Source organism: Dermacentor albipictus, chromosome 7 (genome assembly GCF_038994185.2).
Source record: "Dermacentor albipictus isolate Rhodes 1998 colony chromosome 7, USDA_Dalb.pri_finalv2, whole genome shotgun sequence".
In the NCBI taxonomy this organism is placed as follows: Eukaryota; Metazoa; Arthropoda; class Arachnida; order Ixodida; family Ixodidae; genus Dermacentor; species Dermacentor albipictus.
The window spans coordinates 128831357-128848690 of NC_091827.1; the positions used below are offsets into that span (position 1 = coordinate 128831357).

Below are 17334 nucleotides of genomic sequence, written 5' to 3' on the forward strand. Positions count from 1 at the left end.
TGAAGGGAATAGCCGACGACACATTTAATCTACTTGTGTACCAAGACTGTACAACGGTCGACACCATAGTTAAGGAATGTCAACGCTTTGAACAAGAAAGGAGCCGCTAGATCATCTGCCAGTTCCTTCAGCTGCCTAACACCGCCACCACATGGTCATGTGAGGACCCACTGATGTCTGCGCAGTCTACAGTGTTGGAAGATGTGACTCGCATTGTCCATTGCGAATTCGTAGCAATAGCTCCTATGGTAATTTTTCCAGACTTTCATTCAGCCAGCCTACCCTCCATGTCGCTCATACAAGCATTCGTCTGCCAGAAGTTTGCGAACCTGAGTTTATCACGTGCTGTCGGTTCTATTCCTGCACCCGAACATAGTCCTGCAAATGCCACCCAGAACGAGGTCTACCCTTTGCGCTACAGAAACATGCCTGACTGGAGGACGGCAGACGATCGACCCATATGTTTCAACTGCTCTCACATTCGGCACATTGCTTGTCACTGCTGCAATAGCTGGTCATCGCCTTCAAACTGGAGCACTCGATCTTGGTATCTACCTGGAAGAAACATTCGACATTTGCCCCCTTGCTCCAATCCACATGCTTCTGTTGACTGTACCTACGCGCTGAAACCTTCTGGACATTCAATTGGACGACGTTACTGTTACGGCCGGCCCTCACAGACACCAGAACGCAGATTTCAATTGTGACCATGAGGTGTAGGACGAGAGACAACTTTTGGAGCAGATTTAGAGGAAACGAAAAGCTTTATGCAATATGTGCAGATATAGCAGAAAATATACAAGTAGTGGCCAGAGCACACCAGACTGACGGGATGGCTGTTGGTGACCCTCTCTGTGTTAAAAGTGAGCCAGTTCAGCCTTAAATCCCTTTGATGACCCATTGCGTTGCATTCCCCTTTCGTCATGACAGCAGGCTTGGTGTGGTGCGCCACTGGATTTCTCAGTTCGACCTATGGTAAGGGGTGGGCAGTTTCATGAAACTTCGAAGGTTCGTATGCATAGTTGGGCGAGTTGGCCTGTCATGAGGATGTCAAGGTTGTCGGTGGATGTTGGAAGCTCAGCCCAAAAGCAGCCACCTCATAAGAACGAAGGGGGAGCACCCATTGCCTCGATGATAGGCACAGTGTGACACAACAACACCCCTGCCGCCAGACAATGCATCTAGAAATTGAGCTGTGCAACGCAACTTGGAAAATTGGATGCACTGATTGAGCAACATTGATGATTGGTTGGAGGGTTACACTTTTCTTTTTTTTTTTGCCAGTGGTCTTCCCTGCTGCTCGGCCCTGAGAAGGTCCACTGGAACGACCGAGAATCAACGACAGGCCACTACGGCCAGAGCAAGCACCCTCCGAATGCTTTTCAAACCACCAAACCAAAATGATTGAACAAAGCACTTTTTGATATCTGGCTACGCTAAACAAAAGAAAATAAAAAGGTTTCCGAACAACGCGAGACACCTGTAAGATAAGGACCTTTCCTTAATTCTCAACGCATGACAGTGTTAATCAAGTCAGAATTGCCTCGCAAGCGATTCTCAACTGTAATGTGGGCAGGTTGCTAAAGACCATGTTCGCCGAAGATGACTTAATTTTGCCCCCGAAAGCCATGATGCAAAGGCTGAGTGCTGCTAATCTGCGGGCTTAGGTGCCACTTCGCAAAAGTACAGAGTAACATCCGACAACTGTAACCACCAACTGAAACAACCCCCCGCTTACTCCTGTCTAAATGCACTTGGAAAATGAGTACCACATATTGAAAGCCCAGAAATAGTTCTAACCAATTATGAAACAAAATACTCAAACACCCGCGACTGACATAAAAACAATGGTAAATCGAAATTCTACACTGACACAACTTACGCGTACAATACATAAATCATGTCACAATAAAAACGAATCATTTAGGCTCTTTCTAGCCTACATACAGTAAAAGCTAATCAATTCACAACTCGTTAATTTGAAATTTCGAATAATTGGAAGTAGCCGCCGCAGTTCGTCCAACAATGTATTGAAAGCAATATATAACGCATCCTACCAATTGACACCGAATGCCGCACCGCCGCCGATAATTCGAACTCCGCGTCATCGGCGATGCGAGAGTGCTAGTGCACGGGAGCAGATTAGCGACGGTTGTCACTGTGCAGCTTTGCTCATTCCATCTGCAGTCGTCTGTTGTAGGCCAGTTCTCTCCCTCTCTCAAGACCTCAAGATAAAAATGCGTGCGCAGTGCTGCATGCTTCTCATTTACCTAGTTTTTGTGATAGCAAGTATATGGACACCCCAAGCGCATTTCTGCTGTTGGCGGGGCTGTCGGCGTTAAGAACAAAGTTCCCTACAAAGTCCTCCAAGGACGATAACATTGTTGCAGCGCGCCCTATGCTGTATGTGCGAGTGAAAGCGCACGAGGGGAGCTGACGATTGTGACTCAATCTCGGCTGCATGAAAGGGATGGATGTGAAGTGAAAACGCGCAGTCTGCTCTCGCGCACGGGGCACCTGATGTTTTTTTATTTTTATTTATTTATTTATTTATTTATTTATTTATTTATTTATTTATTTATTTATTTGAACCTCAAGGGTCCCTGGCGGGACATTACATGAGAGGTAATGTCCCGCCAGGCGAGGTGCCGGGGGCTGGGGTGTTCTCTGTGGCTGCAACTGTGTGTGTAGCGGCTTCGTGCGGTTGTTTGGCCCTATCTTGAGAGCAATGTGTGTTGGGGGCAGAGTCTAGTTGCATGGGCGGCTTTTAGTTTTGTGAATGCTGCGCGTTCTCGACGCTCACTTTATGCTGAAGTAATAGACAGCACGAATGTCGCTTCGCTCGCTACTGTTGCTGCATTTCCTCACGCCAGCGTATTGACAGCCAGTGTTCGTAAGTCATCGGGTGGGATGTCTTGATGTTTGCTGTGTGCTCTGACACCATGCTTAGTATTTTAGTTAACAAGCGAATGTTTACAAGTCCACCATCATTATCATCAGCCTGGTTATGTCCACTGCAGGGCAAAGGCCTCTCCGATACTTCTCCAACTACCCCGGTCATGTACTAATTGTGGCCACGTTGTCCCTGCAAACTTCTTAATCTCATCCGCCCACCTAACTTCCTGCTGCCCCCTGCTACACTTCCCTTCCCTTGGAATCCAGTCCGTAACCCTTAATGACCATCGGTTATCTTCCCTCCTCATTACATGTCCTGCCCACTTCTTTTTTCTTGATTTCAACTAAGATGTCATTAACTCGCGTTTGTTCCCACACCCAATCTGCTCTTTTCTTAACCCTTAATGTTGCACCCATCGTTTTTTTCAATAGCCCATTGCGTCGTCCTCAATTTAACTAGAACCCTTTTTCGTAAGCCTCCAGGTTTCTGCCCTGTACGTGAGTACTGGTAAGATGCAGCTCTTATACACTTTTCTCTTGAGGGATAATGGCAACCTGCTGTTCATGATCTGAGAATGCCTGCCAAATACACCCCAGCCCCATTCTTATTCTTCTGATTATTTCAGTCTCATGATCCGCATCCGCGGTCACTACCTGTCCTAAGTAGATGTATACCCTTACCACTCCCAGTGCCTCGCTACCTATCATAAACTGCTGTTCTCTTCTGAGACTTTTAAAGTTTACTTTAGTTTTCTGCAGATTAATTTTTAGACCCACCCTTATGCTTTGCCTCTCCAGGTCTGTGAGCATACATTGCAGTTGGTCCACTGAGTTACTAAGCAAGGCAATATCATCAGCGAATCGCAAGTTACTAAGGTATTCTCCATTAGCTCTTATCCCCAATTCTTCCCAATCCAGGTCTCTGAATACCTCCTCTAAACATGCTGTAGATAGCATTGGAGAGATCGTATCTCCCTGCCTGACGCCTTTCTTTATTGGGATTTTGTTGCTTTCTTTATGGAGGACTACAGTGGCTGTGGACTACAAGTTCATACGGCCGATAAAAGTACTATCCTTACTTCATACAACTGTCTGCTAATTTGCTATCACAATCGATGCTTCGTCTTTCTGGTGAAACTGCACCTTTCTTTTCGTTCTTTTTTCGTTACATCTTGGAGGCTATACTCTTTATTTACGAAGTTCTCTGCTGAAAAGCAGCACCAGGTAAAGTTTACAACACGGCGGCCGTGACGTTTATCTGTGGTCGCAGTACCAAAAATCATAGCCTTTGAGATTTGTGGCTATTGCTCAAAGCATTGCTGGGATACTTGTTTGGGCACGACCTCTCGTTTCTGCGACGAGCCTCGGCACGTGTAGTGGCACGGCACTTGCGCTGTGCCAGCCGAAAAGCCGTCCCTTCTAGACTACGACGCGCGTGCCATCGGTTGTTCTTTTCGGAGCATGTGCAGAAAAGTCCCCAACCTGCATGCTGCTTTGAACGGCAGCCTGCGACCGTTAGCAAAGCGGCGTGGGCACCTTTTGTTTTCCACGCCACGCATTGTGAGTTGGTGCAGTTAGCACGACGAACGCGCGGATGGAGCAAGAGCCATCTTGACATTGGGCATGTCAGGTCATGTTGACCGCGTCTGGTTACGTTGCCAGTGCTTCGAACATAGACAAGAGCGGCACCGAGAGCGGCGCTGCTGCGCCGGCGTTGAGAGCGCCGCACGCGGGGGTAAAATTCAACTAGCAAGTGGTATGCCTCTCCTATCTCTCATTTGCACTACCTTAATTGCCTCTTGCACTGCGCGTGTTTGGGCACGTTTTGTACCACGCGCGGCGTGTGCCTATGGGTGTGTGCGTGGATGTTTTATTCGAAGGACGATGTACAGTTCGTTTTACACTTAGGGAAAAATTCGGAGCGCCTGGCATCGCGACGCGGTGAGCCCTTGAGTCAGGTGGTGGCAGCAGCAGCGCGTGCAGGCGCAGGTGCTAGAGGGGCGGGGTCTTGAACGGCGTCGTCTGCTACGGCGGTGCACGCTGGCCACATTAGGTCCGTTCGATTTATCTGCACTACCTGAACTAGTTCATGTAGTGCCACACTCGGCCATTCGTTTTGGCAGTGCAACGTGGCGCCCTCTGAACTACGGCGTTCGTTTTAAATAAGTGCAGGCGTCGTGCAGGGCTAGTTCAGGCAGATCCTGCACCGTGTTGAGAGGTGGTGCCGGTCGTGCTACAGCCATGGCAGCAGACGACGGCAGCATTTGCGTTGCAATAGGCGGCGTGGCAACGAAGCTGACGCCGATCGTCAATGAAGATGGGAACCGTGTTTGGCGATAGGCGTGTTTGGGAACCGTGTTTGGGAACCGTGCGATAGGCGGAAATGTCTTTTAAATTCAAAATCAAAGTAGCGACTCACGACTTCTTCACAGTACTTAGGAATACTTAGGAATTCTATTGCAACATCGTCGAAATCCTCGTCTTCACTGTCTGAGTCCATCAGCTCAATAACTGTTTGAACGATGGCTGCAGATGATGCGCCGCAATCCATAGCGGTTTCCACCATATATCAACCAGCCTGTACAACCTTCAAAACATTTTCGCCTAACCGCGGGCAGGCTGGATCAATCCATGAACAAAAGTCGACGTGCAGCTGGCGAAGCGCCAAGACCAGCAGAAGGCCTGCACTACCTGCACTTCAGCATTCGTTTCAGTTTGGCGCTAGTGTCGCGCTATGCCTGCACTGCTGAACTGGCGCTGCATGAGTGTGACACTTTTTCTGAACTGCCAGGAACTAGTTCACGCAGTGCAAGGTAAATCGAACGGACCTATTGTCGGGAAGCATTTTGCTGTCAGTTCCAGTACGTTGATCTCATCTTTACTGCGTGAAATGAGCCGGTATTCTTTACTAAGTGTTGTGCGACGCCCACTGATACGCCTCGAAGCTAAGTTCATCGCTGAAATATGCTGGGCAGTCACAGACGATGTACTGATTCCATACATTCTTGACAGCCCGTTCCTGCAAGGCAACTACATATTCTAACACGATAGGCCGCCGATCCACACTGCTCGTGTTGTGCAAGAGCTGCTGGATCCCAGGCGCCACATCCCCGGGTGCCAACATCATTTAAAATGTCTGGGGCTCGTTGAAAGTATTACTGGCGCACGATCCCCTCTATCAGTCGCTCGAGGATAGGCTTCGATCCACCATCGTCAGTGACTGAGACGTGCTGCGAATGAGCACATCCCTGATCAAGTCACTCTACACTTCACTGCCTTCCAGGATGAGCGCTGTCATCGCTGCCGCTGGGACATGGTGAGATACTAACTGAAGTTCATAGCGTGACATGTCCTATTCCCCACCCGTGGGCAGGGTCTGTCTGGTGTAGTGATTGATTGTCGAGAAAAATCACTTCCAGCTCATTCTTTTAACCTAAAACATTCCTTTAATCATATCCGTTTGTTTCATCGTGTTCGACCCCCATAGTTATCATTGTTGAGTGCTTTGTTTTTCTTTCAAGTCAAATAAAGACTGAGCACATTGCGCGCACATCTTGGTGCATCTTGTTGCTGATTATTACAGTAGCACACACAGTGAAGAAATATATGTGCATGTGCTCAGTACCGCGGCCTTTCAAAAGACCAAACGAAGCATGCTGTCAAAAGAAGTTTGTGGAACTCCATTATCGCCAATGAAGGCTGAGTTTGGCATCGCACAACGTTTAGTAAAGAATACCAGCTCAGTTCCCGCAGTACCAATGAAATTGGTGCACTGCCCCTGACAGTAGCACGCTTCCCGACAAGGCGGCCAGCGTGCGCCGCCGTAGCAGACGACGCAGATCACGACTCCGCCCCTCGAGCGTCTGCGCCTGGTCGAGCCGCCGCCGCTGCACGACTCCATTGCTTGCCGCATCAAGATGCAATACATTCAGAGTTTTCCCCTAAGTGTGAAACAGACTGTGCACGCTTCTGTTTGCCTTCAAGAAGATCGGTACGCTTTACGATTATTTTTATGTCTGCAATGCGGCGAAAGGGCAGCGTCTGCTTAGCCATGTAAGTGACGCTCAGCAGGTAACTGGAAACGACATCGTATGTGCCGCAGGAAAAATTGACGGCATGTACGATGCGGCACATACATACGGCACATACGAGCTAAAGTCATTTTAGCAGTTTCTCACAAAATGCTTGCTACAAATCCGTATTGTATCTGATGGCGACAACGGACTTCCATCGACACTGTGCAGAAATAAACAAAATATATCACTGCATAGCATAAGTACGACATGCGCACATAACTTTAACTAGTACGTCCCCTACAATATAGAATAGAGGCAGCAATGTAAATAGCTTGGCCATTTGTTAACAGTGCTCAAGAGATAGAAGTCGAAAGTATTAGTAATCATTTCTTCTTTAGCAATGCCGGCACGACCAAGATGCGGGCGTGCATCGTCCATTAAGATTGATCGGTGCAGTGGTGATGCAGGAATGAACTCCGGTCATGTTCAATGCATCGTGCACATATTCAATTTCTTGGCACGCTTGAACTTCAGCCACTGCTAGCACATACAACAGAAGTGGTTTCCATCCTTGGGCAGCGCACACACAAACGAGACACGAGAAAGAAGACAGGGCAAGCGCTGGTCAAACAACTGAAAGTTTTTTTATATGAATAAAAAGATCATATACCGAGTAATTATTAAGTTCATGTTGGTTACATATAAAAACCATCATACACTCAGGAGTGATCAATGAACAAGCTCGCTTCGTTGGCCAGTTGTTTACTTCCTTCGGCGCACCGCAGTAATCCATGTCTGTCGTCTGATTTTTTCGTACCATTTTCTTGTGAATCCGCAGAATTTTACTGGTGGCATCAACCCTTTCGTGTTTACATTGCCGTCGGTACAGTTAACAACACAATCATAATTTCCGGTCATCCGAAGAGGCACCATCGCAAACAAGAGACATTTCCCACGCAGTGTGAACTGAACGCGGGCACGACCGTTAAGGGAAGCGGCGGCGGAAACCTACACCCGTTTGAAGTGAAATCGTTCCACCAGGGGAGAAACCAGCGCTGGCGTCGGATGAAACTTGGCTTGCGGACGTCCATAGACGTTCTCGCCAACGTGACGTAGCATGTGCATGCACACGCTCACGCTACGCCACGCTAACCGAGCAACATTTTCTCTTACTTTCATTAGTTCAAAGTTTGTATAATACGAAATTTTGTAGCTTCCACATGGAATTCGAATTCACAACCTTTTACTGTAAACATAAATATGACAAAAGGAACCACTGACACCTTCTCTACACGAACGTTCAGCAATCAGGTTTCAGTAGAAAATGAACAACAAACTAAAAAGTACCCGAGTCTCGCTAACAGAGAACACTGACAGCTTAAAATGTACAGTGCATTCTTCTTTACATCTCAGCTTTTTCAGATTCTCAGCACGCTACTTGATTTCATGGCAAAGAAGACAAAAAAAATGAATACTAAAATAACAAATAATAGAATGTTATTTAAAAGTACCATGTTCTTAATCACTTGGTGTTCACGAACACACCCTTTAAGATTCGTTCGAGCGGGTCTCCCATACTCATGTCTACGGGTTGTTTAGTCGCGGCACCATTACAAAGCCGATCTGCCCAAAATACCTACAGTAGCCGCGTGTTTCCACCCACTACCTCCAAACACTCGGGGAGCGGCGCATTCATGAACCCATGTGCACACTGCCCTTCCGTTCACTAGGCAGTTGCTTTTCTTTCCGCCAGAAAGTGAACGGCAGTGTAGCAGACTTTCAAGCGTACCCAATGCATCGCTTGGTTCCTCTGCTTACAATGCCTTGTCACCGCTGAGGCCAAGAGGAATTTGTGGCGTCTGAATTTCTGTGAAATCTTTTCTGTTCTAATTCTAGATTTCAACAACTGCCTAAGCTTCGATCTACCCTACTCTGCTTTTTCCTAATGTTTGGCAGTTGGCACGTTTTGGCAGTTGGCAGCTCGTATCACCGCCCGAGTCGGAGTTTCTTGCCTCGCGCTTTCGTCATTTGCCTTCAGCATGGCTCGCAAATCTTGTGGTCCCAGCACTCGTATGCACAGGTATGCTGCCTTCTCTTCACAACGATATCACTCCGGGCCACAAAACCAAGCTATGTGCGTGGTCGTCGCTAGATATCTGTCTTTGTGACAGAGCATGACTGCATCTGATGCCATCTGCGCTAGGTAGTGTACAGGTCAGTATAGAATTCTTCCACAGCATTTCACTATATCTTCTAAATTGCTGATATTACCCTGCTTATCTTTCAGTGCATACATCTTGGCTTCTTATATGCCCAGTATTTTTCTCACCAATTTAATGCTGCATTCATTTTTTACTGCTGCCTCAGTCTTTCTCACGTTATAATTTCAAATATCCCTTATTTTCTCCTTGTTGATCAGATTTTACTGTTCTGCAAATTCTATCTGATCTCTTGAGTTGGACACTTTCATGCTTTGTCATTTCTTTATTAAGTCCTTTGTTTACTTGGGAGAGAGAGCTTACCTACTGGTTGCCTTAATGCCTTACCTCCCACTTCAATTGCTGCTTCCGAGGCTAGCTTAGTTACTGTTTTATTGATTACCTCTATGTCATCTTCATCTCTATTCTAAAGCTGCATATTTGTTTGCAAGCACCAGCCTGTATTGGTCTGCTTTTACCCTTACTGTGTCTAAGTTGGCCTGTTTCTTCTTGTCTAATTTTACTCTTTCTCTCATCATATTGAGGGAAATCATTTACCTCACTAACCTATGATCACTGCACTTTACCCTGCCTAACACTTCATCCTGCACTTTGCTGGGATCGGTAGAAAGTGTGAAATCTATTTAATTTATTTTTTCTGCATTAGGGCTTTTCCACGTCCACTTTTTGTTGCTATACTTTCTGAACAAGGTGTTCATTATTCGCAGTTTATTCCTTTCTGCGAAATCTACCAATATCTCTCCTCTAGTGTTTCTAGAATCGATGCTGTATTGACAATTGCTTGTTCACCAGCCTGCTTTTTCCCCACTTCTGCATTAAAGTCACCCATTACTACAGTATACCTAGTTTACACTTTTCTCATCGCAAATGCCACATCTTCATAAATCTGATATATTTCATCATCGTGACTGGAGGTGGGAAGCGTAGGCTTGTACTACCTTTATTCTATACCTCTTACTAAGTTTTATTACACTTACTGCTACCCTCTCATTAATGCTGTAGAATTCATCAATGTTGCCCGCTGTGTCCTTATGGATTAGGAATCCTCCATACTGCTTCTTTTCTGGAAGTCCTCTATAGCAGAGGACGCGGCCATTAGTTGACACTGTATAAGCCTCACCAGTTCATCTAACCTCATTAAGGCCAATGATATCCCAAAGAATGTCCGATAGTTCCTCAAAGAGTCCTGCTAGGCTAGCTTCACTCGAGACAGTTCAGGTGTTGAATGCTGCCAGGGTCAGTTTCCATTGTCGGCCTGTCTGTGTCCAGAGACCTGCCCAAGGCGAAGTTTAGACCCGTAGTAGCCATACGCGGAAACAAAATCTGCCTGCCTCTTTTGAACTTTTGACTTTCTACCCATGTGCTACCCGCTGGTCCTGCGTTTGCCACTGTGTCGTTGTTGCCGGAATGCAATATCTCTGTGCTAGCCATCGAAGGCCCTCAGTGTTTCCGGCTCTCTCACAGCCATCACGTCACCATGTGCCAATTAAAAAAAAATTATATGTGCAGATCTCCCGCTTACGCAAACAGAAGATCGTCATCGGCTCTTGCTGTCATGTACCAACATCTTGATCTCGAAAATTGCCCTTTAGGCCAGACAACAGTTGTTAAGCACTACATCTATACCGGCGAGCCTAAACTGTTTCTCCGGGGCCTTTATCATGTTTCTGCCGCCAATCAAAGCAGAGGTCGATGAAATGCTGACCAAGGACACCATCGAACTGTCCTCTAGTCTAGGGGCTGCTCCTGTCGTGCTGCCGTATGACTGATATGCTTTCAAGCTTTCAATGTATGTCTCTGCCGACCACCGCAATTGCTGATTGCCACTTTGCCTCATGTTACCTTCGCCTACAACTTGTCCAGGCATGGCACCACTGGCTACTCACCATTTTATCTTCACTGTAGATGTAAGTGCAGCAGTCTAAGTCTTACACCGCTTGTAAAACAGACTAATAAGGCTATGGACCACTTGCATACCTATTCTACTTGAAAATGCGCATTTAACCCACCGATTTGGAGTATTGCTGACACCTTATCCATACCATGCCCCTAATTTCCCCTAGAAGAAACATGATGCCTTGTTTAGCTCACCGAGAACACCGAAGAAACAAACTCCAACTCTCGTAATATCCCCTTCAGTCACAGCATAACATTTGTGGACACAACTTATTTTTGCCATTACTGTGTAGTGGTTACAAGGAATTGACAGTGAACATTAGGCTTTGAGTAAATTGCACATTCTGCTCTCTTTATGTACACCCATTCCACTTCTCAGTGAAATGTATCGCTTCAAACGATTGCTTTCACGAAGACATTGCTCTCTTTGAAGTCCCTTCAAAGAGGGCCTTCGTGAAAGTGAAGTGGAGGGTTTAGGTAGTAATCGCAAAAGATTATTTTTTCCCTTGTTGTAATGCTTGGGCCCAATAATTAACCTTCGCAAGTAATTTGAGCGCGTGATTCAATATATTTATTGAAGAAAAGTAGCAAGGCTCACTGTACAATTAATGAATATTAGTCACTATGTATATTGTTGCGGGAAGAAAGCAGGCCCACGAGTGTAAAATAACTTATATTTACAAATGATGGATATGGCGTTCAGGCAACCGCCAGACTTCGTCTTTCTCTAGTCCAATTCAACGTCTTCCTTCACTTCACCGTAACATCACCCTCCCGGTGGGGGAGCTCCGTCCCGGTGCAAGTTAAACAGCCTCACTTATTGGGGGGACATAGGGCTTGAGCCTGGTGACGTGAACAACATCACTGGTTAAGTTGGGAGGCACGGAAGGCTGACCGAGTGGGGCGATCTCGTAGGTCACGTCGGACAGTTGGCGTAAGATCTGGTACGGACCAGAAAAACGGGACAGTAATTTTTCCGACAAGCCGACACGACGTGAAGGCGTCCAGAGAAGGACAAGGGAACCAGGTGAAAAATGGTGGTCTCGGTGCCGAAGGTCGTAGCGTCGCTTTTGAGAAGCTTGCGAGACTGTGAGGCGATGACGGGCGACATCTCGGGCCTGGGCGGCTAAGTCAATAGCATCGCGAGCGTAAGCAGTGCTGGGTGACTGTACTGCGGAAGGTAGCAACGTGTCAAAAGGCAAGGTGGGGTCGCGGCCGTACAAAAGGAAAAATGGTGAAAATCCGGCAGTGTCGTGACGGGACGAGTTGTATGCGAAAGTGACGTATGGTAAAGCGACGTCCCAGTCGCGGTGATCGTTGGAAACGTACATGGCGAGCATTTCAGTGAGTGTGCGGTTGAGTCGCTCGGTGAGGCCGTTCGTTTGAGGGTGGTACGCGGTAGCAATCCGATGTTCTGTAGAACAGGAGCGGAGCAGATCATCAACGACCTTCGATAGAAAGTAGCGGCCGCGATCCGTCAGCAACTGGCGAGGGGCGCCGTGGTGCAGGATGACGTCTTTTAGTAAGAAGTCGGCGACATCTGTAGCGCAGCTGGTTGGCAGGGCTCGTGCGATGGCATATCTAGTGGCATAATCGGTTGCTACAGCAATCCATTTGTTTCCTTTGATGGAAATTGGAAACGGACCAAGGAGGTCGAGGCCCACACGGAAGAAGGGCTCTGTAGGTATATCAATGGGTTGAAGCAAACCAGCGGGAGGCATAGCAGGCGTCTTCCGGCGCTGACACAGGTCGCAAGAAGCGACATAACGGCGCACAGAGCGATAAATGCCAGGCCAGAAGAAGCGGCGCCGCAGGTGGTCGTAAGTACGAGTGACGCCCAGATGTCCAGCAGTAGGAGCGTCATGAAGTTGCTGGAGCACGGTGAGTCGAAGGTGCTTGGGGACGACTAGGAGGAGCTCCGGGCCGTCAGGACGAACGCTACGACGGTATAAAGTTCCATCGCGCAAGGTGAACATCCGAAGGGACGGGTCATTGGGCGAGGAGCTTAGGCGTTCCATAAGTGTTCGAAGAACAGGATCCTTGCGCTGCTCGTCGCCAATGTGGAGGAAGCCGGAGAGGGACAGAATACTGATGTCCGAGTCTGCATCGGTATCGTCCGGTTGATCCACGGGATTGCGGGACAGGCAGTCAGCGTCTTTATGCAGGCGTCCTGACTTATATATAATAGAAAATGTATATTCTTGTAGGCGCAATGCCCAACGTGCAAGTCGTCCAGTTGGGTCCTTCAAGGAGGAGAGCCAGCAGAGGGCGTGATGGTCGGTGACAACGCAGAAGCTCCGACCGAAAAGGTACGGGCGAAATTTCGTGACCGCCCATACGAGCGCGAGACATTCTCTCTCAGTAATGGAGTAATTTCGCTCGGGCGTGGAAAGGCGGCGGCTAGCGTAAGCGATGACACGGTCTTGGCCCTGTTGACGCTGAGCGAGGACAGCGCCGATGCCATGACCACTCGCGTCAGTTCGTACTTCAGTGGGCGCAGAAGGGTCAAAGTGGGAGAGAATCGGGGAAGTGGTAAGCCGCTCAATCAGGGTAGAGAAGGCTTTCTCCTGTAGCGGTCCCCAAGAGAAAGAGGCGTCTTTCTTAAGAAGGTCAGTGAGAGGGTGAGCGATGTCCGCAAAATTTTTCACAAATCGCCGAAAATAAGAGCATAAGCCCAGAAAACTACGGACATCGTTCGTTGAACAAGGTACAGGAAAATTTCGCACGGCGTGAACTTTCTGTGGATCAGGTTGGATTCCGGCGGCGTTGACGAGATGACCAAGCATGTTAATTTCACGGCGACCGAAATGGCACTTGGAGGAGTTTAGCTGAAGGCCAGCCCTGCGAAACACGGAGAGTATGGTTGTGAGGCGCCGCAGGTGGCTCTCAAAGTTCGGCGAAAACACAATCACATCGTCGAGGTAACACAGGCATGTAGACCACTTCAAGCCGCGCAAGAGAGAGTCCATCATGCGCTCGAATGTAGCTGGCGCATTGCATAATCCAAAGGGCATGACTTTAAATTGGTACAGACCGTCCGGTGTGACAAAGGCGGTTTTCTCGCGGTCCATCTCATCGATGCTAATCTGCCAATAGCCGGAGCGGAGGTCAATTGATGAAAAGTATTGGGATCCGTGAAGGCAGTCAAGAGCGTCATCAATGCGAGGCAAGGGATAAACATCCTTCTTTGTTATCCGGTTGAGGTGACGGTAGTCAACGCAGAAGCGCCACGAGTTATCTTTTTTCATTACTAAGACAACCGGTGATGCCCACGGGCTACTGGAGGGTTCAATGATGTCCTTGTCCATCATCCTTTCTACTTCTTTCTGTATGATGGCCCTTTCTGTTGCCGAGACACGATATGGCCGCCTATGAATGGGGCTGGCGTCGCCGGTGTTGATGCGATGCGTGACAACAGATGTCTGGCCAAGTGGACGGTCGTCCAAATCAAAGATGTCCCGATAAGATGACAGGAGATGACGAAGAGCTGTTGTTTGCTCGGAAGGAAGGTCGGGGGCGATCATCTTAGAAACATCGTCCGCAGGCGTCGAGTACGAAGGAGTGGATGACAAAGGTCCGTTCGTACTGAGGAAGGATTCAGAGGTCAAAAAAGAAATCTGAAATTCTTCCAAAGGAGTGATATGCGCTATGGCGATACCGTGTGGCAAAACATGTGACGAGAACCCAAAATTGAGGATGGGCACGCGAGCGCAGTTTTCGCGGATCCGAATTAAGGTGCTCGGTAGGGCAATATTACGCGACAAAACCACGTCAGTAAGCGGCGACAGGACGTACTCGCCATCAGGTACGGGAGGACAGGGCGTCAGCAGGACATTTGTAGCAGCCTGTGGAGACAGCCTTGCAAATTCAGCAGCACATAAGCGGTGTGGAGCACAAGTGGTTGCGTCGGCAGGAAGCGGCAGGTCCAACTGTACAACACCTGCGGAGCAGTCAATTTGGGCAGAGTGTTTCGAAAGGAAGTCGAGGCCGAGAATTAGGTCGTGTGGGCAGTGTTCAAGGACGATAAATAGAACAACGGTATAATGGCCCCCAATGGTCACACGTGCTGTGCACATTCCAAGGACAGGTGACGTACTCCCATCGGCGACTCGCACGGTGCACGGTACGGCGGGGGTCAGAACCTTTTTGAGCCGGCGGCGGAGAGCAGCGCTCATAACTGAAAGCTGCGCTCCTGTATCAACGAGAGATCTAACAGGAACGCCATCGACTTCAATGTCCAGCAGGTTTCCACATGTAGGCAGGGTCAATAGAGGATTTGTGGGCCGGGTCGGAGTTGCAGCTTCACCTCCGGGAGCTGCACCGCCTAGTTTCCCGAAGCGAAGCGACCGGTTGCAGAAGGGGACGAAGAGCGGTGAACGAGAGGCGAACGGGACCTACGACCTTGCGGAGACGGGGATCGGCTGGATCTTGGTGGAGCACTGTCGGCGTTGATGTTCCTAGTCGGCGTGTAGGGCGAGAAAGTGCGATTGTCGGGTACTTGGCTGTAGTGACTCGGAGACGACCACCGAGGAGGCGACGACCAGTGGTTGCGGCAATGACGGGCGATGTGTCCAATACCGGAACAATTAAAACAGATGGGTTTATCATCCGCTGTGCGCCATTCAGCTGGGTTGCGACGGAGTGGTGGAAAGCTTTGCGTCCGGGAGCGAGCGGTCGGAGAAATTTGGTAGGTGTTGGTATGGCGGACTGAGCAGAGAGATGGAATGCCCAAACTTGCTATTTCCTCCCGAACGACCGCTTGTATAAGGGAGATAGCGGGTACGCTTTCCCGACAGTCTGAACGAACGGGAGCCGGGGCCATGGCCTCAAGCTCACGGCGAACGATGCGTGTTATTTCTTCCGGTCCTGCGGGCTGAACGAACCGCGGCGGGTCTTCGCAAGAAGATGTCGCGGCGGTATTGGGCAACCGGTCGAAAGTTTGAGTGACGCGGCGGCCCTTCGCTTGTTCGAAGCGCCGGCACTCCTTAATAATTGCATTCACAGTGGCACAATCCTTACACATCAAGAGATTGAAGGCATCGTCTGCAATACCTTTCAATATATGGCCAATCTTGTCTGCCTCGGTCATGTTGTCATCAGCCTTGCGACAGAGGGCCAGCACATCCTGTATGTACACGACATAGGATTCTGTGGACGTCTGAGCGCGGCACGCAAGTTCTTTTTTAGCTGCCAGCTGACGACCGACAGGTCTGCCGAACAGGTCTCGCATTTTTTCTTTGCAAACATCCCAGCTCGTTAGGTCAGCTTCATGTGTGTCATACCATTGCTTCGCAGTTCCCTTCAGATAAAATATTACGTTTGCAAGCATCATTGTAGGATCCCACCTGTTGTTGTCGCACACTCGCTCGTACATCGTAAGCCAGTCCTCGACGTCGACGTTGTCCGTGCCACAAAATGTTCCCGGGTCCCGTGGGTGAGTGAGGATGACCGTGGGCACGGGCTGCCGAGGCGTTGTCGCTTGTGTCGGCTGATTTGCCATTGTGGCAGCAGGTAGATGACGTCCGCTGCGAAGTTCCGTGGTGGTACCCCGCACCTTCCACCAAAATGTTGCGGGAAGAAAGCAGGCTCACGAGTGTAAAATAACTTATATTTACAAATGATGGATATGGCGTTCAGGCAACCGCCAGACTTCGTCTTTCTCTAGTCCAATTCAACGTCTTCCTTCACTTCACCGTAACAATATTTACGATGGGTCACTATAATATTCAGAGGCATTCTCCCGCCTTGACTTGCCTTTTATATGGAGTCTCCAGCACCTTGAGATAATATTGATAGAAATAGCTCATCTTGGAAAATATTTGCTTCTGTATGCATGTCGTTTTTATTCGTATTTCAGAATGTCTCACTATGAGTTTTACGCATTTTTTCCAATATATATTTTTTTTTTGCTTTGCATTTTTCTAACTTCTCCATTCCGTTTTCTTTGTGAATAAAATAAACACTACCCCTTACTATTCAAGCTGGATTAAGTCATTTTTAAAAAAATTTTTAGCATGCTTACTAGAGAGTGACACTATCGGGCGACATGGTGTCAGCCCGTCGCTTGACATAAAACAAAGTTCTGTGTCGCTCAGGGAATTCGGCAAAGGCACTCAGGGAAAACCAGGAGAACTCAGGGAATTTGGAAATGTCAACTTGGTAGACACCCTGGTAGTGTTTTCTTAGTAATTAATAGTACGAGTCTTTCTATTGCCTCGGCACCTTTTACTGATGAAATTTAATTTCATATGAAAATATTCTCGCCTTGTAAAAAAATTGGCTAGCTGGCGCAGCCGCCACCCGAATCA

General features: G+C 48.3%; 1 protein-coding gene across 2 annotated transcripts in view; it reads left to right on the plus strand.

The window, feature by feature from the left end:
• Syx5 (syntaxin 5) overlaps positions 1–17334 on the plus strand; it is a 292245-nt gene that overhangs the window by 114111 nt on the left and 160800 nt on the right. The gene's annotated exons all lie outside the window — the stretch shown is intronic.